The sequence below is a fragment of the Sarcophilus harrisii genome, chromosome 1 (assembly GCF_902635505.1).
Source record: "Sarcophilus harrisii chromosome 1, mSarHar1.11, whole genome shotgun sequence".
In the NCBI taxonomy this organism is placed as follows: Eukaryota; Metazoa; Chordata; class Mammalia; order Dasyuromorphia; family Dasyuridae; genus Sarcophilus; species Sarcophilus harrisii.
The window spans coordinates 426,862,698-426,887,971 of record NC_045426.1 but is presented as its reverse complement, the minus strand read 5'-3'; the positions used below and the strand labels follow the sequence as shown (position 1 = coordinate 426,887,971).

The 25,274-nt window shown below is 34.5% G+C and overlaps 1 protein-coding gene across 1 annotated transcript in view; it reads right to left on the bottom strand.

The window, feature by feature from the left end:
* Window positions 1–10,971, bottom strand: part of CDH20 (cadherin 20) — a 279,772-nt gene extending 268,801 nt beyond the window's left edge. The window contains exon 1 of the mRNA XM_031946158.1: window positions 10,469–10,971. The gene's annotated coding sequence lies outside the window, so the exon portion shown is untranslated. The remainder of the gene's footprint in view (window positions 1–10,468) is intronic.
* Between the last annotated feature and the right edge of the window lie 14,303 nt (window positions 10,972–25,274).

Genomic DNA, 25,274 nt, shown 5'->3' with positions numbered 1-25,274 from the left:
ATTTTATGTTTCTTCACTTGGAAAATGGAGATGATAATAGTTATATTTGTCTACCTGATAGAATTGTGAGGAAAACTAAATGAGACAATGTAGGTGATGGTACAATGAAGAAATGCATTAAGTGTATTTAAGGACCAAAGCACAAATAAATGACATATAATTTTGAATTATTTTGATTATAAGTAATTTGATTATGGGTTCATGACCTAGGCATAAAGAATGAAATTATTAATAAATTAGAGGAACACAGGATAGTTTACCTCTCAGACCTGTGGAAGGGGAAGGTCTTTATGACCAAAGAAGAACTAGAGATCATTACTGATCAAAAAATAGAAAATTTCGATCATACCAAACTGAAAAGTTTTTGTACAAACAAAACTAATGCAGACAAGATTAGAAGGGAAGCAATAAACTGGGAAAATATTTTTACAGTCAAAGGTTCTGATAAAGGCCTCATTTCCAAAATATATAGAGAATTAACTCTAATTTATAAAAAATCAAGCCATTCTCCAATTGAAAAATGTTCAAAGGACATGAACAGACAATTCTCAGATGAAGAAATTGAAACTATTTCTAGTCATATGAAAAGATGCTCCAAGTCATTATTAACAAGCAAATTAAGACAACTCTAAGATACCACTACACACCTGTCAGATTGGCTAAGATGACAGGAAAAAATAATGATGATTGTTGGAGGGGATGCGGGAAAACTGGGACATTGATGCATTGTTGGTGGAGTTGTGAACGAATCCAACCATTTTGGAGAGTAGTTTGGAACTATGCTCAAAAAGTTATCAAACTGTGCATACCCTTTGATCCAGCAGTGTTACTACTGGGATTATATCCCAAAGAGATTATAAAGAAGGGAAAGGGACCTGTATGTGCACGAATGTTTGTGGCAGCCCTTTTTGTAGTGGCTAGAAACTGGAAACTGAATGGATGTCCATCAGTTGGAGAATGGCTGAATAAATTGTGGTATATGAAAATTATGGAATATTACTGTTCTGTAAGAAATGACCAACAGGATGATTTCAGAAAGGCCTGGAGAGACTTACACGAACTGATGCTGAGTGAAATGAGCAGGACCAGGAGATCATTATATACTTCAACAACAATACTATATGATGAGCAGTTCTGATGGACCAGGCCATCCTCAGCAACGAGATCAACCAAATCATTTCCAATGGAGCAGTAATGAACTGAACCAGCTATGCCCAGAAAAAGAACTCTGGGAGATGACTAAAAACCATTACATTGAATTCCCAATCCCTATATTTATGCACACCTGCATTTTTGATTTCCTTCACAAACTAATTGTACAATATTTCAGAGTCTGATTCTTTTTGTACAGCAAAATAACGTTTTGGTCATGTATACTTATTGTGTATCTAATTTATATTTTAATATATTTAACATCTACTGGTCATCCTGCCATCTAGGGGAGGGGGTGGGGGGGTAAGAGGTAAAAAATTGGAACAAGAGGTTTGGCAATTGTTAATGCTGTAAAGTTACCCATGCATATATCCTGTAAATAAAAGGCTATTAAAAAAATAAGTAATTTGATTACCAAATACTTAGCATTATGAAATATTCCATTGACATGATGAAATGACAAATATGTTATTTTGTAATGACTTCTCAAAAATTATTATTCCAAATATACCTATTTGTTGTAATGTTAAAACTGACTTTAATTAAAACATTTTTGATAGTAAAAAATATCATTTAGTGGAGCCAAAGGTGGAAGAATAAAGGCAGGAACTCATCTAATCTTTCCCCAAAATTCTTTCAAATAATGATTCTAAACAAAATTTAGAGTGTCAGAATACTCCAAAAGGCAGAGTAGAGCATATTCCAGCAGAAAATAACTTAAAAGGCCAGCAGAAAAGATCTGTACATCAGGATGAGAGTCCAGCATGCAGTCCTAGTGAAGACCCCATTAGTGCAATCTCACTCCTGAATCCCGTCCTATCCCTGACCTCACTCCAGTAAAGCAGGATCAATTCTAGTGAACCTCTGAATCAGTGGCTTCCAGACTTCTCAGACCAGAGACAGTTAAACAGGACTTAGAAGTCCAGCAAAAAAGACCTGGCAACAGGATGGAAGTCCAATATGCAATCCCAGCACAAGCTGCCCCAACCTCCACCTCCATGCCAGCAAAGCAGGACTTTGTTGCTTTAACAAATCTTATAACTAGATCTCTCATCAGAACTGGCTCAAAGAGAAAATAACATATATATTTAAAATGGGTGTGGAAAACTATTTCTCTGAAGGAAAATAGGAGGGGAATGGGATACAGAAAGCAAGGAGGGTGATAAAAGAGAAGGGATATGTAAAAGGTAGTGGTCAGTAGCAAAACATTTTTGAGGACAGACAGGTTGAAAAAAGAGAATAAACGGGGTGGGGATAGTATTAGTAATTATATGAAGCATGTTTCTCTGATAAGGCCTCATTTCTCAAATATAGAGAGAATTGAGTCAAATTTATAAAGAAAATAAGAGCCATGCCCCAATTGATAAATGATCAAAAGATATGATCTATGCCCAAAGTGTTATAAAATCAAACATATCCTCTAACCTAATAATACCATTTCTGGGCATGAATACAAAAAGAGATTTTTTTAAAAAAGGGAATGACCAATTTGTATGTGTGTGTATTTATCTATATAAACACAGCTCTTTTTTCAAGACAAAAAAAATGGAAATTGTGGGGATGTCCATCAATTGGGGAATGACTAAATAAATTGTGGTACATGTTTGTGATTTAATATTATTGTTCTATGGGAAATGATGAGCAGGATGCTCTAAAGAAAAACCTGGAAAGTCCTCCATGCAGGACAAGGGATCAAGCCTGTAATTGAACATTACTTCCAGTGATGAAGAGGTCACTATTTTAGAAGAAAGGCTATATTGCTTAATTTAATAGTTCCAATTATTTAAAATTATATTGAATTGAACTATAATTTGCCTCTGGGTAAACCCTTTGGTTTTAAGGTTGTATTTTCTTAATCTTATACAGATTAAGGTAAATTATTTAGCCACATGACAATCCTTAAAAAAAGATTGAAGTCAACTATTATGGATCTTCATATTATCAGTAACATCTTCTGTTTCAGACTTCTTAGCTCCAATTTTTTCAATTATTCCTCATATGACAGGGCTTTAAGAATCCTTTTTACAAAAAAAAAAAGAATCCTTTTTATCCTCTCATTGTTCTCTAAAAATACTCTAATTTATTGATATCCTTAACATAGAGCAGTATCATTGAACATAATAATCCATGTGTGGTTTACCCAATGAGAAACATCCTTTGGTAGAACTAGCACATTTTTGCTGTAGACACTATGTGCCAATGAAATATAAAAATCATGGGCCTACTTTTGAAGAAGTCCATACATCTTGTTGACTCACATATACTCAATCCCTTCAGTCTAATTTTATTGAAAAAAAGGAAATCCGCATTAAAAATTCAAATACTTTACAATATTTTCCAGATGTTAATAAGCTGTATCTAAATTGAAAAATGTCAAATAACATAAATCACATTCACTTATATTTGAACAAAAATGAGGAGAGAGGCCATGTTTTTATATACATCTTCTCAAAGATATGTGTATATACACAAGGATGTGATCATAATCCTTCCTACAAAGGAAATAGTAAAATCTATGAGTATAATGAACATGAGACAAATACCACAGAAATAAATGGACAATGAGATTGTCAAGAACTCAATCCATGAACTTGCTATGAACACTACTCAATACTTTTTCAAAATGGTTGCATGGAAAATGATCAAATTTCATATAAATATAAGAGTGCTCATTGCCATACATTCCTTGATGTCTTCATTATTATGTTTCCATAATTATTCATATTAAACACCATTTGTTTTTGTTGAATTTAGAAAAACCTATGTGATTTATTTTTGGTCTCTGGTAAACATTACATACAGCAGCTGAAAAATAATTTTAAGGGATGATCCACTAAAGAGTTCAAAGGAAGAAACACATTTTGTGTGTTAAAGTGAATTAAACAATTATAAGGAAATGTTATCTACATGTACATTTATTTTGGAGATTTTATATATATATATATATATATGTGTGTGTGTGTGTGTGTGTGTATGTATACACATATATAAATCAATATTTATAAAATTTTAACATATAAATGTAAAATCCATGCAAAACAGATTACTGCAACATAAAAAAGGAGACTTAAAAGGGATTTTAAAATCATTTTGTGATTCTTAATTTATCCAAAATGGGAGCTTTGAAAATTAGACTTTAGTCATAATCAAACATGTTGGCTATAGGGCAAGAAGGCTGCAATGTAGATTTCTCTATGCTGATTTGACCACAACTCTAATCCTTGAAAACAACTCTCTCTGGGAACAAGGAATAATTGAATCTCTGTGCTAATGCTATCCTGGTTTTCTCTTGATTAGAAACTTCCAATTATACCAACACTTTACACCATGTACCATCCATCCACTAGGAAATACGCAAGGGCCATCTTATCCTTGGGACTTAGGTCAAACCTGAAAACAAACAAAGAAAAAAACCCTACAAGGCCAATGAACTAATCATTTTGTCCTTTATTTTATGAGCCTTTTTCAAAATTTAAATGCTTTATTAATATTGATTATTTTTAGTTATGGAACAAAGTAAACAGGAAGATTAAGCAACTAATAGCAAGCACAATTGTCCTGACAGGTGCACAAAATTTTGTAGTCACATATTGTAGGGTATGACCATTTAACCACATGACAAACAAACTCCTCTATGACAACCAGATGTAGGCATTGCCATGGAATGAAATTATCATTTTATTAATTACCCTTTAATTAGTTGATACAGCAGAGAACATGCAGTAATTTAGTCATAATTGGCTTGACTGAGACTCAGTACTTAAAAGGATGGAATCTGTTTCTCCGATTACTTGTTATGAATAACAATTGTATCTGTGACAATGCAATTTTATTATGGAGATGTAGTGTGCATTTCAAACAACTTTTCTGTACAATAGCACATTCAGCATTTAAGTAAAACTCAATGGAAAAGAAATCAAACAGGGGTTTGTAACTGAAGCAATCATTTTCTCCTGTCCCATGATAGTCTAATACAAATGATTATGATGTTCATTGTCAGTCAGGGCTACATCTCTCTTGCTTTTCATCATTTGAAAAAATACAACAATCTTCCATGAATGTAGATAGTAACAATATACAGTACTGAGAATAAAATCTTTTGAATCTGCCAGTATGATTAGATTCAGTTTTGATTTACAATAAAATATTCAAAATGCTTTCCTAGTTTAATTAGTGGATTCCAAAAATAAGGGGTTATTGTCTTTCCCCTCAAAGAGTTTGCAAAATGAATCAGATTTTGATTGAGGTCAAAGATCTTGAAAAATGGTGAGATTCTCTCGTGTATCATAGGTGTCTTACCATCCCTTTTTGTTTACATACTAAGACCAATGCCACCTCTCACTTTTGGGTTTCAATTTTCCTGTACAATTCTGCCCTCTCTGGTAAGTGTTGCCACCATTTTCCCTTCCAGTACCTACATTGCCAGCTTAGGGATGTATTTGTGTACCAAGTGCTTGCCTTTTTTGTAATTCTTTCTGAATTCTTTTTTGATTAAAAAATTCTTTGAGGTTGCTTAGATCATTTATATATTGAAAAGAACTTTTGGCAAACCTCTGCTTTTAATATTCTAAAATTGTGTTAATCCATATAAAATCAAAAGTGTCCTTAACTAGACAGCACTGTTACTAGAGTTCGACAGTTGATTTTGAAAGACTATTTAGTAAAACATAAGTAGTAATTAAACAATGACATTTTAACTTTCCCATCAGAATGGTATATTACTAGAATTTAGCTTGGCAATGTGTATTAGAATTTTTAAATTACAAGAAGCAATGTGTATAATTTGTTATTTGGAGATTGTTATTTTGCCAATTGTTATATTTTGCTTTTACTCTTCAATAAAGTATTCTGCCTTTTTGACTACCTTCTTTGGATGTCAGATGAAAAAATGTGAAGACTTATCAATATACTTTTATATCTGCTTCAAGAATCAGAGATATGGCAAATTTCTCTTATCCTTTCCTTACTATAAATTCATTGGCATTGACATTGACAGTCCATTCATTTTTCCCAATAGTATAGGAATTTCTTCTCAGAAGAATTAAGATTTAGCATCAATATTTACAAGTATTATTTTTGGTTGATTTAAAGTTGAACACTTCTTACCAACATGTTCATATGTAAATCAGAATTCAATGTCTATCAAGGTTCAGTGGATGTAGAATTCATCATTTCTTCTCTCTTTGATACTTATTCTTGGGATACATATATGTTGGAAGCTCTCTATTTCTCCTTCTATCCACTCTCTCCTTCTATTTTTTCATAGCCTATGTAGGAAAGAGTCTTTGACAGTAGCATCTTAGATATCTTTTAGTTAATATCAATGTCATAATTTACTGCTGATAATGGGGCTATATTAAGCAATTTTTATTTCTAAAACACCCCCTTTTGTCATTAAAGCAGCTCTAAGGATAGAGAGAATGTTATTTCTCCAATTTAATGTGGAAGAGTAACTGCTACAATCAATTTCTTTTGGAGTAAAAAACAAACAAAAACAAACAAACAAACAAAAAAAAAAACCAGACAAAAACATTGAAAAGAAAGGATTTATTGCTAAGAAAAAAAATCTTGTCATTAGAAATGATACTATTTGCTTTTATTCCTGCTGAGGTGTCACTAAAGTACAACTATAACTAATATTTATTAATTGCTTATAGTTGAAATTTTCCATCTTATGGAAACAGGAGCAAAAAATAGGAAGCACAAACATCCTAAACAGAGTCACTCTCACTTAACTATGTTCAGACTGAAACTTGAAGGGAAAAAATGGCAGAGAAATAGTTCAATTCCATGTGACCATTTTGTATGGATACTGCCTTTTAAAACAGACCAGGACTCATTTGAGCTTTTCTAAAGTACTTGTAGAGTAAAACAAGTGAAGATAAAAGTGATAAATGTTACTTTTCTATTTTTCTCTCACTCTCATTTTTTTTACTGTGCACTAGTGATTATAGCACTGCTAGATCAGAATGAACAATTAACTGTCTAATTATTCTAGTCACACCAACCCACAATGAAATCTTTATTCAGTGTTTACAGCGATCTTTGGCAGAGGCTGTCTTGCTGTTTCTAAACTAAGAAAAACTGCACCCTTTGGCTCGTCTCAGTATCAGCTGCCTTGGTTTCAGCATTGGATGCCAATAATCAGCCTTCTTTTTCTTCCAAAGTGGGCATTTTTTAGGGTGAAAAGACCTATTCTCATCATCTCCCCATATATTGTGACTGATTTATGTTCTATCCACTGGGCCTCTTCCTTCCGTATCTTTTTACATTTTTCCTCACTCCATAGAGTAACACCCGGCAAAACCTATTTTAGGTCCAACATTGTAAAAATACTTAACCAAATATTGCCCACAACTATCAAGGAAAGAAAAATACCACCATTGGCTTATTTGTAGAGAAAGCTCAAGGGAATCACTTCTACTCTGCCAAACTACTCATTTTCTAGCTCAAAGGTGTTCAATAACTTCTCCACTAGGGCATAATATATCTACTTTTCCTCAGCACATTTTTCAATAGCTTGTTTTATTATTTAAAACTATTTACTCAAACCCAAAGACAGCTGCAAGTCTTCACAAAACTTGAGTATTTAAAAAAATTACAGGTAAATCATGGGATGTGCGGAATGTGTGGAGCTTTTTATTCCTTGTTCGAATGAAAAGGAGGTGGGGGAGGATTTCCATTTCACTCGACAGATGTGTGTGTGTGTGTGTGTGTGTGTGTGTGTGTGTGTGTGATAACTTCTTTAAGTCAAAACTTCCCGAAGTTCACTCTGGATAGGCTGAGAGATAACCAGAGACAAAAAGAAAACAGCAAAAACTTTAGGTAGCCTCCTTTTGTGAAGATGTTGGATTGACTTTTTTTTATTTGGGGGACTGGAAAGAGCAAATGATGATTTTCCTCTCTGTCCCCTGCATATACATAGTGCAATGCTCCCCTAATCTATTTAAGATAAATTTTCTGTTGTCCTGGGATGGACATCATCACTACATATACCTATATCCCAAGCTCTTGCACTTTCTATACTTTCAGTGATCAGTGGTTAGTACATTCACTCAGCTTTCCAGGGAAGAACTGGGTCATAAAATTTTACAGGGGAGAAAACTAGAGAGGGCGGTTCAGTAATATAAACACTGATTAAATCCTCCAGAAAATCTCCCCAAATGAAAGTTAATATTTCTCCAAGTATGCACGAAAATGTCAAGAATGCTAAGTCATTTTTATGTTTGTAATTTTCTTTTCCATTTTAATTTTATACTGTCACATGATGTGCATACTAAAAATGAATGTCTTTAGTCCCAAGAGTAGCAAACTTGTCGTGGACTGGGAACAATGGATTAAGCCATTTTCAAGAATGTTCAAAACATTTTTTGATACAAAAATCTTCAGCATTTCTCACAAAAGTCCTATTATAAAGGCAGGGATTATGGACTGTATTTTTTCAAATAGGGGAAAATTGAAACCCTTACAGGGAAAATTACTTGCCAAAGGTCACTCTCAAAATCAGCGACATAAGCATAAAGTAAAACCTAGTGTTCCAACTCTGGCTCAGAGTCTATAATATTTTATACCCACTGTGCTTTTTGATTCCTTTTTTTTTTAACTTTGGAACAGCAGCATAAACTCACTGGGAAAGATAGTGTACCTTACCACACTTCTGGCCACTTTACTTAACTTTGATACTTTGCTCTCAGGACCACCACTACTCTGACGCCATTCCACTTGCCATATATTCCTGTCACATATATTCTGGGTGCTTGAAAATCAATGAGGATTCTCTAGAGACAAGAAGCTGTAGGTGCAATTCACAGGCTTCTTTCTGTATTTTCAAGCAAAGCTCACTGTGTCTAGTGAGCATGCCCAGTTGGACTGCAGGAGTCACAGTGACCCCTTAGTAAAAATTCCAGTTCTCTAAGGTTGAACTAAGGGGTGAAAGGAGAAAATAAAAGGGAGTAATATTATGAATCAGTAATGAAAATGATTTAGGAATCTAATGAGGGATGGCAGAAGCCAGGAAAAAAATATCAGTTTTGGAAAAGTATCAGCATCATAGTTTTAACTTTGCCTTTGTTGAATCGAGGTGAACTCTGGAGAAATACTCATTTACTCAGAGACAATTTTCACTTCTAGTAGATTTACTAGCATCTTGAGGACAAATAAACAAGGATGGGGATGGCAAGGAATGCTAGATGGTTTCTTTAGAATGTTTTGTGCATGTGTGTTTATTTGCTAAAATAAAGTAAGAGCCAATTTGGTGCCGTTTTCCTCAATTTTCCCATTCCTGATCTTCTGGTTCTCTTGTGGAGTTCATTTCACCTCCTGAATAATATGCGTTATCACCTTCCCAGGTTTCCTTTCTTTATTTACCTTTCAGCACTCGAGATAACCTGGAAAAACGCTCCAGCTTCTGGGCGGGTGGAATAATCATCACTGGGCATGCTTAGTACACACAGCAAATTTGCTTTTGTTAGCCTGAAAGTTTCCCATGTATAACCCCCACCCCAAACGCCAACTAGGAGACTTCTTAACCAGGAGCAAAGTATAATGGTAGTTGGAGTTTGGTGATGTCCGGTAGGTGATGGGGAAGAGGAGAGTGCATGACAAACATTTTGTTCCTTCTCATCAAGCCCAGCCCCGTTTAATAAAAAAGGTATGGGGGTGGCATCGCACCCCCAAACTCAAGGAACTTGATTTATCAGGCAGCCCAAAAGAGAAGTAACTTCCTGCCTTGGACCTTTCACCTATATTTAGGGTGAAGGTCTCATTCCCTCTGTCTTCTTTAAGGAAGGGCAACCCTAAATGTAGCTCTACTTCGAGACTCAGCCGCAGCCCGTTGCTCCTCAAGTGAACTGAGTGGAGACGCTGCTGCCAAATGGGAAAGTTGAGGCTAGAGCTCAGATCCTCCTTTTTGTTACCTCTCAGTGCGGCGGGAGCTCAAGGTCCCTTATTTAATCCAAATCGACCCAACGTTCACTCTGCCCCTTCCCTCCTTTCCCCCTTTACTCCTGCAACTATGGGACAGCGCAGTCCGCGGTTTCCTTTCCCCAGGTCACAAAGCGCTTTAGATTCTTTAAAAAAATCTTTAAAATCGAAGTCGCCACAAAGCATCTACTATCGTTCCCCCCACCTGTCACCTCACGACATTTGAGGCAGTTGCGGTAGCCGCAGCGCAGAGTAGCAGATGACAAGAACAGCTTCATGCCCCCCACCCCATGCGACCTCCTCCATCCCCAGCACAGATAAAGAGGAATGTTAGCTGACCATTCCTGTGCTCTGAACCCCGGACAAGCGGACACCCCAGTAGCCGTGACGTTACCTCTCCCAGATAGTGTACTCCTCAGAAACCTTCAGTCTCGGCGGCTCGGAGGCTCCCTCCCCGGGCGCCTAGCTCTCTTCACATCACTGCACCCGCCATGGAGAGCTGTTTCTGGGAAGTCCGTTCCTCTGTTTTTTTCCTTTCCGCTTCTGTTTCTTGCTCTCCTTTTCCCTCTCTTTCTGTTTTCACTTCTCCCCGCCCCCACTTCCCACTCTGCCAAAAGTGTCACCGCCTCACGCTCGCTCTTCTGTATTTTTTCCAAAGTATCTGCTGAGGTACCTCAAGAGTTAGGTCGAAACCCCCAAATTGTTCTTTAAGCCCACCAGCTCCTCAGTCACTCTTCTCCAGTCTCCAGGTGTTCAACACGGGGATAATGATGTAGAGTGATCCAAGTCAGATCTTCCCGAGCAGGGTGCAGCGACCACCTCTCCCTTGCTCTTTCCCTAGTCTAAGTGGCTGCTGCCTGCCGCTGCCACGGGTACTCATTCTCCTGCTCATGAATATTCTGACAGAGCCTAATGCTGTTGAAGTAAATTGAATTAGCCAATTGGTGCCAGGAATGTGCGCTCCTTCCTTCTGAGGAGCTGTCTGGAACACCACCAGATGAAAGCAATTAGTGTCCAGTTGGCACCCTGCAGTTTAGATTAGGGAGAGGCAAAAAATGGGTTAATTCTTTAGAAATTAGATATTGAAAGTAAGTGCATTTCAATGTGTAAACCTCCCTATGGTTTGGAAGAATAAGGGGATTTGGAAGTGGGGAGTAAAACTGGAGATGGGAGTGGGAAAGTATGTTATACCGACCTACCCAAAACACTCACTATACCCAGCTCTGTAGTTACAGCAACATAGAAGTTTCACTGTTCTAAAACATAGTTCTGGAGGAGGCAGCTGAAAGGGAAGGGATAGAAAAGGACAGGCAGAGATGATGAGTGAGATGAGAATAAAGCAGAGTTCAACACAGGAATTGAATATAGAAAGGACTAGAGTGATTTAGAGAACGGAAGGGGAAGACAGAAGAGTGGGAGAGATACTAAGAAAAGGTCTCACAGAACGCTTTTAAGTGTTTTTCCAAACATTCAAGTTTCCTTTCACTGTTAACTAAAGTCTCCTTGACTATTATACAGCAAGTTTTATGTGTGGGAGCAGGCAGCTTCTCTATATTTAAAATAAATACCTATCTTCTTACAGAACATCCATTTCTAAAATAATAATGATGATTAAAATGGTGATAACAAGGAGGACCACAATGTTGTTGATAATAATGATATTAGCCTCTACCTTAAAAAGTTAACAAAACATTGCCATCTTCTTAGGAAAATAAGGTGAGATGACAAATTTCCAAGTTCCCCTTTAACTTCTCTCTTTAATCAATTTTTGTTTTGATTGTTCTATCATTTTGCCTTTCTTCTCCCTTTACTCACTCTATTTTACTAAATCTGGTTTTACCACTAGTTTTCAACATTTGAACTATTTAGCTTACTACCAAGTTAACATAGTTTAACAAAATGAGAAGTCATATAACCACAGATATAGAGCTGGAAAGGACACCAGAAGTTATTTACTTCAAGCCTTTCCTTTTACAGATGAGGGAATGTACTTAAGCCCCTTAAGGTGGATGTACTTCAAAACTCTTTCTTTGACAATATCTTCAATTCTTATGGACTTTTATACAAGACTCCTCCACCAAGTTCCATACCAGCATTTATACATATTTATAGAACATTTCAATTTAGAACTGAATTCACTACATTCTAAAACACAACTTTTCCCCCTTTGTGACCTTTTCTTTCTTCTGATTTCATTATTTCTGGTCATCTATATCAAATATCTTCCTCATTCAAGTCATTGGTGTAATCTCTGACTTTTCCCCTCTAATATAGAATAGATTACTAACTTTTGTTGAGTCTACTACTTTTGTTGAATCTCATATTCCTCTCTCCAATCCATTCTTATTTCCATTACCCTAATAGAGTCTCTCATTACTACCATCTAGACTTAATTCATGTAAACCTAAAATAGATGTACAAGAACAGTGAAGCCTTTCACCAACTTCTAGAAGCTAACAGCCAGAATAGAGTAAGAAACAGAGGATTTGATAGTTGATCTTAGTAATGATAGGGAGCTCCTGGAATTTATCGAGAAGTCAGAGATATAGTCAGATATGCATTTTAAGGAAACTAATTTGACAACTGAATGGAAGATAGACTGCTACCAGAAGACTGAGGCAAAGATATAAATCAGTGAACTATTGCTGTAGTTACAGTAGGAGTGAGATTATGAGGGTCTCTACCAGGATGGTACTATTATCAGAGTAAGAAAGAGATATTATAGAAGAAATATTATAAAATTAGAAAAGATAGAACTGGACCACTGATTGTTTAAGGGATAGAAGTGAATGAAGAGTAGAAATTGGCATTTAGATTATGAGCCTGTGGAACTGGCAAGGTAGTAATATCCTCAAGAAGCTCTGAAGTAGTGAGTGGTGAAGCTCAGAAAGGGAAAGAGTTTTTTATGGGGAACATATTGAATTTAGTTTTGGACATGTTCAGTTTAAAGTGCCTATAGGACATCTTGGTGGATATGTCGAATAGAATGCTGTGAATCTGGAGGTCAAGAGAGAGATTAGGACGTGAAAAAGAACTCTGAAAATAGACATCATAGGGATCATGATTAAAATCATGTAAGCTGATGAAATCACTAAGCAAAATAATATAAAGGGAGAATAATAAAAGATTCAGGATGGAGATTTGGGCAAACACCCGACTTTAATGGGCATGGCCTGGTTGAAGATCTAGCAAGGGAGACTGAAAAGGATCAGTCAGACAGACAAGAAGAGAATCAGGATAGAGTAGTATCATAGAAAACTAGAGAAAACAGATTGTTAAAGGTGAGAAAGTGAATTGGCAAGGTCAAAGACGTTAGAAAGGTTAAGAAAATGAGGGTTCATATGTGTCATTTTTAAAGTGGAAGATAAACTATCAAATGACTTCAGTTCTGATGTATTTTATTATAAATGGTTATTGAATAGCTACAAAAGTAAGAGATTATTATTAAGAAGCAGCATGACTTTTTCAGGGATATGTCATGACCAAGTAGTCTATTTCCTTTCTTGGCAAGAATTAACTCTGAGGAACATCGTCAATATCATTTAATTAGATGTCATAAAAATGTTTTAAAAGAAGTGGTTTATTCCATAATTGTGAACACAATAGGGAAAGAAGTGGAATAAAAATAGATAGGAGTAGAACCCAGCTCTTCCTTAACATGTAGGCCAATTCCGTCTATTTTCCCATGAATGTGTTGATGTAAGCAAGGGTTTATACTGTTAGGAATGAATGTAGTACTTGAATTAGGTCTTTACAAAATTAGGCTTACTTCCAAATAATCCCAAATTGTAGACAATTCAAGATTAAGATGCTACTGCTGATAGCATATTTTTATAGCACTTAAAAGATTACAATATACTTTATCACAGCAATTCTGTGAGGCAAGAAGTGAAAATATTATCCTTCACACTTAATTGATAAAAAAAACCAAAACCAAAACCACAAAAACCTGTGTGCTTATGCTTGCAAGATTATTAAGTATCAAATTAAATATTCAAGCCCATCTTCTGACTTCAAACTAGGGTTCTTTTCAATATTATATGTTATATACTTATATAAGATCCTTTATATCTTGACATAAAAAATGATAAGTACATTTTCCTTTACCTTGTTTTTGTTGATTTCAATCATAAACAACAATACTTTGTCTTATAAGGCCTGAAATTCATTAACTTATTATGACTGAGGCAGAATTTGTAGGAATCTTATGAAGAAATTTATATCAGAACAAGAATTTGAGAGAGACCCCTTCTGAGAGGTCACCTAGTCTATTCTATTGTTTTCAGAGAAATGAGGATTCATTTTGAATATTTGCAAATTCTAAGTTCTCTTAATAAATTATTACATTTTGTCAACTCTCCATTAGAACTTCATAATTCAAAAATCTAATATGACATGATAAAAATCATATTTGTGTAGTACTTTTAGTTTGTGAAAGTTTTTTCCTCACAGCACTCTCTTGAAGTAGATGCTAATAGTAGCATTACTTCTTAAATTTCTTTATCATACCTTTGATTTCAGTTAAAAGGAGAATTCTTGGAGCAGAAACTCTCTATTAGTGCAGATTGATAATAAGTTTTAGAGATTCACTTTTATCCTTTCCTTCTCTCTGTCTCTCCCCTTTACTTTTAGGCATCAGAACCACTATATATCTAAAAATAACAAAACACTTAAAATAATAATCCTTTGTCTTGAATTATGACTTTCAAAGTTTTGAGCACAAAATTAGAATTTATGAAAAATATATCATCATTCTTATCTTCACTGAGCAGGGTTATGAACTAGAACAGCTAGCACATTCAGAACCTTGGACAGCAACAAGGTAGCCTACTTGGTGGAAAGTAGTGAAGTCTAAAACAAAGCTTCAGAGATGAGAGAGAGAGAGAGAGAGAGAGAGAGAGAGAGAGAGAGAGAGAGAGAGAGAGAGATGTGAAGGGTTGTCAAAATTGAAATCATGAATCTATCCATGATAGATATTCAGATTTCCATCTGGAATATTTCCTCTTTATTGTCAGAAAATGTAATGTTTCCAAAAGGCCTATTCCAGGTGTATATATGATCTTTACAAAAACTAAAATTGAGAACCTATCCCAATAAGTCTACAAGATAGTAGCAGAGAAGTTAAAGGACAGACTCCTACTCCCCTTATCACAGAGACAAGATCTCCATGATAAAGGAAGAGAGTACATAGGAGGACGAAGTATATGAGACAGAACTGGAGATATTGTGATATTGAGTTGGTGAGAGGTGAAGACAATATGTATTAGGCAAAAGTTGATCTGGGTCTGAGACATGACAACAGTGATGCCTCATAGTGAGGATGCAACTAAGGAAAGCCTTAGTTCTAATCCCAGAGTAACCTGTAAGTTTCTCCTCTTTCTTGCCTTTCTTTTCCCTATTATCTATATCAGACTTCTCAAATCCCATTAACTCAAGCTCCAAATAGTTTACAGAAGCAAAAAAAATTCTCTTTAATTCATTCTAGCTATCTACTTTAATCTCATTGTTACCAACAAGTGTGATGCTTATTTGTATCTGCTGAGCAGAGCTAAAATTAAAATAAATAATAGAAAAAATAAAAATAATAATAATTGAAAGTTCTCATAAAGAGTCAGAAGCCTGAGTTTTTTTGTAAGTGCAAATAATTTCAGTAATTTTTGACGTCCATTAATGTTTCTGTGCTTTGGTTTGCTGATCTGTAAAAAAATGAAGAGCTATATTAACTTAGCCTGCATTATTGGGTCATTATTGTTGGGCAAATGAAATATTTGCTAGATGGGGAAAACTCTTTGAAAAGTCAGAGGTACTATTTGAATGTAAAGTGTCATTCTTTAAAGAACCACTTCAGAAACAAATATTTCTTATGATTTTAATCTCTGATTGATAAAGTGTATTAGTGAAAAAGTGGCTTGAACAATCATGACCTCATTCTTTTCTTTATTTGAAAAGATCTTTTGTTTTGCCTATGAAATAAGTACTTAAAAACAAAACATTGGTGACTTTTATTTGGGAAATAGGCTTATGACCACTTGTACTTAATAGATATGTATTATTATATATGTAGTTATTAAATAATAGTAATGGAAGTAATGGTGGCAGTGAATTGTCTTTAAGCTATTTAAATAACTGTTGATATAAAAGTGTGGTTACTGGAATGGATATGCCTGAATTTCTTCCTGGGAAGACTTATTTTTTCCTCTGCAGTTTAACCCTAACTATCAAAGAATTCCCATGTAGTGCAATTTATGGTTTGACCATTGAATTGCAAGATAACAGGCTCCATATCTCATTATTATTGGCCTCCTGAGTCAGCTAATGTTCTTGTAATGTAGTTTGATGATCTAGATTCAGTATTATCCATTCAAGATATTTTTGGATTTGCAATGATAATTATTTAGCAGAACTGATGACAGTCACACACTAAAAACACTTTAGTGGTTTCACAAGCATGTATTTTCCATAAATATTCATTACAGAGCAGTTGTTTCAGTATAAAAAATGTCATCAAAATTCCAGTTATTCTATGGGAATAATATCTAATAGGGATTGTAGATCTACATAGATTTTGGTAAGGTCATTTGCACTGATTTTTTTTCTTTAGTCCTCTTTGCTTTTCTCTACATCCCTATAATAAAAATTCATTCACTCTTTTGAAACTGTGGGCTAATAAGTGAGTTTTAGTTATTCTGAGAAGGCAGAATTTGTTCCCTTCCTGTTGCTACCTGTCAACGCCTGTCTATGTCTCAGTGTGCTCCTGAATATAATATAGAAAAATACACCCTATCAGCACCTTCACCATCACCATCACCATCACCAACACCATCACAGGAAGTGCTTGTGACAATATTCTAGAAATTTGCTACCAATTCAACTTAATAAAGATTCTCACCCAGAATTTTAGACATTTTCAGAGATTTCTTTTCAAATGTATATGTTTTTTTTTTAAAAAAATACAATAAAATCTAAGAACTTTTAAAAGGTATGTGTTTCTTGGGTGAATATTGTATTTGTCAGGAACTTGCACATCCTCAGTTACATCAACTGTAGGAACAGCATGTCCCCAAACTTAAATATTAAGCTATATTGTTTCTATGAAGTTTCAGTTCTGTCAGTGTTTTTTAAAATTAGATTGCAGCTTGAGAAAAGACTGAGTGAAATATATATGACAACTTTAATGATATGAAGGCAGAAAAATTATGTCCTTTGGTTATGTCATACTCAGTGGAACAAATCAGAATGTGGATACCAGAATGTGGATCCTAGAGTCATAATTTTGGTTTAATATTTAACTCCTAACTCAGTGTTCATATAGATGATACTAACATCTCTGGAGATTTGTGTAATATTCTGTTTAAGTCCAAGAAGATAACAATACATGAGCTCAATTTTATGTTTGATTTGTAGTTTCTTAATTTCTATTTTTGTTGAAGGAAAACTACTCTTTGCATATTGCCATTTTTTATATTTACTTTTTGTTGAACATATCTTTTTCAGTTGGCCATGTTGAAGCAATTTCTCTTTGACTTTCATTAAAAGTAATTAAAAAAATAATCTGTCATATGGAACCAAACATTAAGATATTAGAAATTTTAGAAAGCAACGTTCATAGTAATGCAAAACATTCTACCTTTAGAAAGATAATCAAGATCAGTGGTCAAAGGCTTGAATGGGATTTCAGTTTCAAAACTATGGTAGAATTTAACATATTATTTCACAATAATTTAAATTAAGGATTTGAAATTTCTTAATACTTAAATAATTAAGAATTCCTAAAGTAATTCATAATAAACAGGAAAAAATAGCTGAAAAATCTCTCTGTACTAGTACATTCACATGTGGACAGAGATCAGTATAGTATGTATAAATAGTAAGCACTATACTTCTACATAGAAAAAAAGTTCTTTGGATTTCAAAAATGGTTATTTTTCATTGAGATAAATTATTAAAATTAACTTAAGTTAATTATTTTTAAATAAACATAAAAACAACTAAAGAATTAAATTGGAGGGTTTTCTTGAGAATCAATTATGTAAGATATTGAAACAATGCAACACTGTCTAAAAATAGATGCCTAATTTTATATGTGAAGTTTTTGGGGAAGAAGGGAACATAATTTATATTTCCCTTTGTAAGTAAAACTATTTGTTATACTTGACACTATATTCATATGTGATAAGTAATTGCAAGCAATGGCTCTGAATATGCTGATTGCCGCCCTATTCCTCTTCCCTAGTTGAAATGCTTGAGTTAAGGTGAAAAAATTATAAAGTGTCTAAATGATAGAAGCAATGTGATATGAAACTACAAATTCATAAATCATTATTTAACATGTTTATGTTAATGTATAGTATCATTCAGGGTGCATATGAGTAAGCCCCATAATACTTATAGTGATGAGTGGTCCTTGAAAAGTGGTATAAAAAACACCATCAGAGATATGTGCAAGTCGAGCAGGAGAGGGAGAGAGGGAAGTAGGAAGAGAAAGAGAGGGGAGGGGAAGAGAGACAGGGAGAGACAGATGGAAAGAGGGAGAAAGAGAGAGAGACAGAGAGATAGAGAGAAATAGAAAGATGGCATAGTTGTTTAACAGAATGAGGGACAACAGATGGAAAGCATGAGACTAATAACTTCCAAATGTTGAAACCATCTGGGCAATTCTTTCAGTACATTCAAGAGGCTTTTTTTCATGGAGGATTTATGGGAGAGCATGGATGAACGCTTATAAGAGAATGTTTGGAAGGCTAGCAATTTATATCAGTGGAGAAAGAAGTATCCACACTTTCATGGATCCATATAGTATCATAGAGAAGGGATGCACACAGATATGCATATACATGGAGACACACACATATACATACATACATGTATGTATGTATGTATATGTGTGTATGTGTGTGTATGTATGTATATGTGTGTGGATCTCTTATCTATCTGTCTCTATTCATATCCCCATGATTTATTTTAAGTAACAAGGAATTACAGAATCATGGAGGGGATATGTGTTTGTGTGTTATCCCCTGATGAAATGCCAACTACTTTGAAAAGCAGATACTATTTTACTTTTTGTTCCTAGGGCTTAGCACACAGTGCTAGAAACTAAGTGACAGTGGAGACAGTGTTGGATTTGAGTCAGACAGACCTGACTCATCTAGCCACAGAGGCATGTTAGTTTTGTGACCCTGGATAAGACACTTAAATCTCTATATCTCTTACTTTCCTCTTCTGCTAAATGGGAATAATTGTACCACCTAACTCTCAGAATTGTTGTAAGGATAAAATGAGGTATTTTCAACTTATTTAATAAAATTTGATGTGATATTCAAATCTATATTATTGTAATATTTGCTTATTGCTTAAATGATATTATATAGAAATGATATTATATATATTATCCCAGTTTCATAAAAGGAGAGAATGAAAAGAAAAGTAGATTGGTTTATGGTATAATGGAAAAGATGCTGACATGAAAGTCTTAAGATTTGGTTTCAAATCCTAGCTCTGTCAATCAATACCTAAGCAACTTTTGGCAAGTCACTTTGTATTTCTGAACTCTAGTTACCTTTTGTGTAATATGGGGTAGTTGATCTCTATGACCTTGAATATTCTTTACAATTCTACATTTATGAACATATTCCTGCATTATAACCTGCCAAAAATAAATTCTGTAAGACTGTAAGAAAAAAGGAAGTCAGTAAGACAGGGCTTCAAGAAGATAAGATGGATTTCAGTTGAATAGTTAAGAATGGAAAAAAAGTTGTAGCAAGAAAACATTAAGGGAAAAAAATAATTTGCCAAGGAAAAGAGATAGTGAATACTTGCTTCAGAACAGACTGCTTTATTTGAACTTCACAGTGGAAGAAAAGAAAGTGGAAAAAAGCATTTAGAGAAATTAATGTGTTGAAAGACTAAAGGAAAAAAAATTCCTCTCTAAAGACCTAAAATCTGGGAACAGAGAGGGAAGGAGGAGAATGAGCCCCAAATCATTGAATGTATGTGAAAAAAAAAAAGCAATGGAAAGAGAAGAAAAAGAGGATAACTCAATGGAAATATTTAAAACAAGTGAAATATTTAATATGTAGATAGCAAACAATACTAAAACAGTATGAACACAGTATAGTAGGTATGGGAGCATACACAAATTCAAAGATGGAAGGTATGTTGAAGTCCATTTAGTCCAACCTACTCATTAGCCAATAAGGAAATTTAGATTTGAAGATGTTTGGTGACTTCACCATAATATATAGTAATATATATCAGAGGCAGGATTTGGAGTTAAATCTTTCTGATCACAGGTTTGACTCTTCATCTACTACATATCATCATGTCAAGAGAAGGACAATGTAATGCTAAGAACAAGGAAATAAGGTTTACTCTGAAGTGGGAAATTTATTGTATGAAAAGGGATGGGATTGAAGGATTTTCACTGATAAGCTAGGACTATACAAAGTGTGCACCTTGGAAAGATCTGAAGTGCAGGATTTTGTCTTGGACAATTTCTGATCTTGGATCAATTGGGATGAAGAGGAATTCTGAGTTGTTCATGTATGTGCTTTCCATGAAATATAACAGGATAAATTGAGAAAATGGCTAGATATGTAGTATAAAGTTAGTGTAGGAAAGGACAGATTTCAACTGTTGTGAAACTTGAGTTGGTTGATATAAGTGAATTTTAGACTCAATCTCTATGAACATAGCTTTGAAGGATATTTATTTAGAAGCATACATGAACAGTTTCAAATACACTTGTAGACAAGATAGGTGAGTGCACCAATATAATTGATATGATTTATGTCTAAGAAAGAATGGATAAAACTATTACTCAAAACTGAAGGCTGAAGAATGGAACAGGGAGAAATCTTAGTGGAGGTGTCAAAAGAAACTGGTGAACAAAAATAAAGGATATAGAAATGAAAGTAAATATGACAGATTTGAAAGTAATTAAGGCAGATGGTGGTTCTTACCAAGCAGGTTCTGGTGCCATTTTCCTGTATATATTGTTATGTGAAAACAGAAAGGGTGTAGTCCAGTTGACAGAAACTTTTTAAGTTTTTTTTAAGTTTTTTTTTTTTTTTTTTTTTTTTTTTTTTTTTGTGAAACACCAAAAAAAGATTACATTTACTTGTCACTAGAAAAAAGATACCTGAACATGATCAGTGTAGATATTTAATAATTTGGGTTGCAATGTTAAGTCAATTAATGGATTAATGAACTAAGTATTCAATTAAAATAAGTAGGCCAGCATATTAGAATAAAAGAAAAGATTTAAAGTTAGAAGAGTTATCGATTATAAGTCAAAATTACCATACAACTAATCATAATTTGGAATTGTTCCTTTGAAATAATAGCATTGATAAATTTTTGGATATTATGATTAAAAAAGAAGAGGAAAAACATCAAATTAACAAAACTGGAAATGAAAAAGTAGTGAATGCTCATTAATTGGGGAGTGGTTGAGCAAGTTGTGGTAACTGATTGCAATGAAATAATATTATGCTATAAAAATGAGAAAAAAGATGATTTCAGTGGGAAAAAGTCTGGATAGACTTACATGAACTGATACAAAATGAAGTGAGAAGAATCAGAATACTGTACACAGTAACAGCAATGATGAAGAACTGTGAATGATTTAGTTTTTCTCAGCAATGCAGTGATCCAAGACAATACAATGAATTCAAAATCAAAAATGTTATCTGCCTTCAGAGAAAGAACTGATGTCTTCTGAATACAGACTGAAGCATACTATTTTTCATGGTTTCTTGTTTTCTTCCCTCCTTCCCTCCCTCCCTTCCTCTCTTCCTTCTTCCTTCCTTTCTTCCTTCCTTCCTTCCTTTCTTCCTTCCTTCCTTCCTTCCTTCCTTCCTTCCTTCCTTCCTTCCTTCCTTCCTTCCTTCCTTCCTTCCTTCTTCCATTTCTTCCTTGCTCCCTTCTTCCATTCCTTCCTTGCTTCCTTCCTTTCTTCCTTCTTTCCTTCCTTCTTTCCCTCCTCTCCTTAAGTTCATGTAAATCTTTTCAGGACTTTATAAAATCAACTATTTCATTATTTTTATAAAAAAATAATACTCTATTACCTTCATATACCATAACTTGTTCAGTCATTATATAGTTGATGGACATCTACTCATCTTCCAATTTTTGGCTACCAAAAAAAGAGCTGCTACAGACATTTTTGCACATGTGGGTCTTTTTCCTTTCTTTATAATTTCTTTGGGATACAGACCAAGTTGTGGCACTGCTGGGTCAAAGAGTATGCACATTTTGGGCATAGTTCCAAATTGCTTTCCAGAATGGTTGGATTATTTCACAATTCCACTAACAATGCATTAGTGTCCCAGTTTTCCTACATTCCCACAGAATTTATTATCTTTTCCTGTGATTTTAACCAATCTGAGAGGTGCATTTCTCTAATCAATAGTGATTTAAAGCATTTATTCATATAACTATAAATGGCTTTAATTTCATCATCTGAAAATTATCTGTTCATATCCTTGACCATTTATAAATTGAGGAATGACTTGTATTCTTATAAAATACAGTTCTTTATATATTTTAGAAATGAGATCATTATCAGAAATACTGGTTGTAAAAAAATTTTTTTTCAACTTTGTATTTCCCTTTTAATCTTGTTTCTGTTGGTTTTGCTTAGGCAAAACATTTTTAATTTAAGGTAAATCAAAGTTGTCCATTTTGCCTTTCATAATGTTCTCTAGTTCGTTGATCATGCATCTCTCCCTTCTCTAAAGATCTAATAAGTGCTCTCCTAGTTTGCTTGTGGTATTACTCTTTATATACAAATCATGTAGCCACTTTTGATATTATTTTGGTATGGGGTGTGAAATGTAGGTCTATGCCAAGTTTCTGACAGATTATTTTCCAGTTCTCTCAGAAATTTTTGTCACATATTAAGTTCTTATTCCAGAACCTGGAGTTTCAGGGTTTATCAAATACTAGATAAGTAGATATAATGGGCTGAGGTTTGAGTTGATGCAATGAGGTCCCAAGTACATGAGGCTAAATAGTAATTGGACTATACTCTATTAGTATACATGATTGGATAAAGAATGGTCCCTGCCCACTCTCTGTCCAAGTCCTGATGTGTTGTATAGGAAATGACGATTTTGGTGGGTGGAGACAGGGAGAGAGACAGGAAGAGAAGCTGGGAGAGATTGAGCCTGGGTTCCATACTCCTAGCCGCTGGTCATGTGGCTGCTGGTCTAGCTAGCTTCTTGACTCAGCTACACACATTGCTATCTCCGATTCTCTTCCACCTCCGATCTTTCTTCACTGAGAATAAAGATTGATGATTTTCCCCTAACCTGAATTCCTGACTCCGGCTGATTTTAAAATATGCGGTCTTCACATTTGGTGCCCAACGTGGGGATCGAACCCATGACCCTGAGATTAAGCGTCTCATGCTCTACTGACTGAGTTTGCAGCCTTTAATATATATCATCTCTTTAAGAAACTTCAAGAGCAAGTGAGAAAGCATCCAGGTAAGATCTATATATTACATGTCCACTCTCATAGTGGACTTCCAGGTCCCATTTTTGATGGCAATTTAAAGGCAGATAACCTTCTAACTATGTTAGTTAATACTTTTTTATTCCAAGAAGCCCAGGAATCTCATTCTAAATATCATCAGGCTGCTTGAGCTTTACATTTACAATTTGGAATAACAAGAGAGGTAATAATTATCTTCATATTGGATCAGTCCTGAATTCTTGGTATAAATCCCACTTGGTTGTAGTGATTATCCTTCTGATAAGTTGATGTAATATCTTTAATAATATTTTAATTAAAATTTTAAAATTCAATATGCATTAAGATTATTGCTCTGTAATTATCTTTCTCGGTTTTGGCTATTCCTTATTTAGATATCAGTATCACATTTGTGTCATAGAAGAAATTTGACAGGACTCCTTCTTCACCTACTTTTACAAATAATTTATATAGCATTGGAATTAACTGTTCTTTAATTGTTTGGTAGAATTCATTTGTAAGCCTATCTGGCCGTGGAAAATTTTTCTTAGGGAGTTCATTGATAGCTTATATAATTCCTTTGTTCTAAAATTTGACTATTTAAATAATTTATTTCCTCTTCTGTTAATCTGGGTAACTTATATTTTTGTAAATATTTATCCATTTTATTTAGGCTGTTAGATTTGCCACCATATAATTGGGCAAAATAATGCTTTATTTCTTTTTCCTTGCTGAAAATTTCACCCTTTTTATTTTTGATACTGGTGATTTGGTTCTTTCTTTTCATTTTCTAATCAAATTTAGCAAAGGTTTATCTATTGCTTTTTTCATTTTTTATTTATTATAATAATTTTTTATTGACAGAACCCATGCCAGGGTAATTTTTTACAACATTATCCCTTGCACTCACTTCTGTTCCGATTTTTCCCCTCTCTCCCTCTACTTCCTCCCCTAGATGGCAAGCAGTCCTATATATGTTGAATATGTCATAGTACCTCCTAAATACAATATATGTGTGCAGAACCAAATAGTTTTCTTGTTGCACAGGGAGAATTGGATTCAGAAGGAAAAATAACCCCGGGAAGAAAAACAAAAATGCAAACAGTTTACATTCATTTTCCAGTGTTCTTTCTTTGGGTGTAGCTGCTTCTGTCCATCATTGATCAATTGAAACTGAGTTAGATCTTCTCTTTCTCAAAGAAATCCACTTCCATCAGAATACATCCTCATACAGTATCGTTGTTGAAGTATATAATGATCTCCTCATTCTGCTCATTTCACTTAGCATCAGTTCATGTCTCTCCAAGCCTCTCTGTATTCATTCTGCTGGTCATTTCTTAAAGAACAATAATATTCTATAATATTCATATACCACAATTTACCCAACCATTCTCCAATTGAAGGACATCAATTCATTTTCCAGTTTCTAGCCACTACAAACAGAGCTGCCACAAACATTTTGGAACATACAGGTTCCTTTCCCTTCTTTAGTATCTCCTTGGGGTATAAGCCCAGTAGCAGCACTGCTGGGTCAAAGGGTATGCACAGTTTGATAAATTTTTGGGCATAATTCCAGATTGCTCTCCAGAATGGTTGGATTCATTCACAACTCCACCAACAATTCATCAGTGTCCCAGTTTTCCCACATCCCCTTCAACAATCATCATTATTTTTTCCTGTCATCTTAGCCAGTCAGGTATGTAGTAGAATCTCAGAGTTCTCTT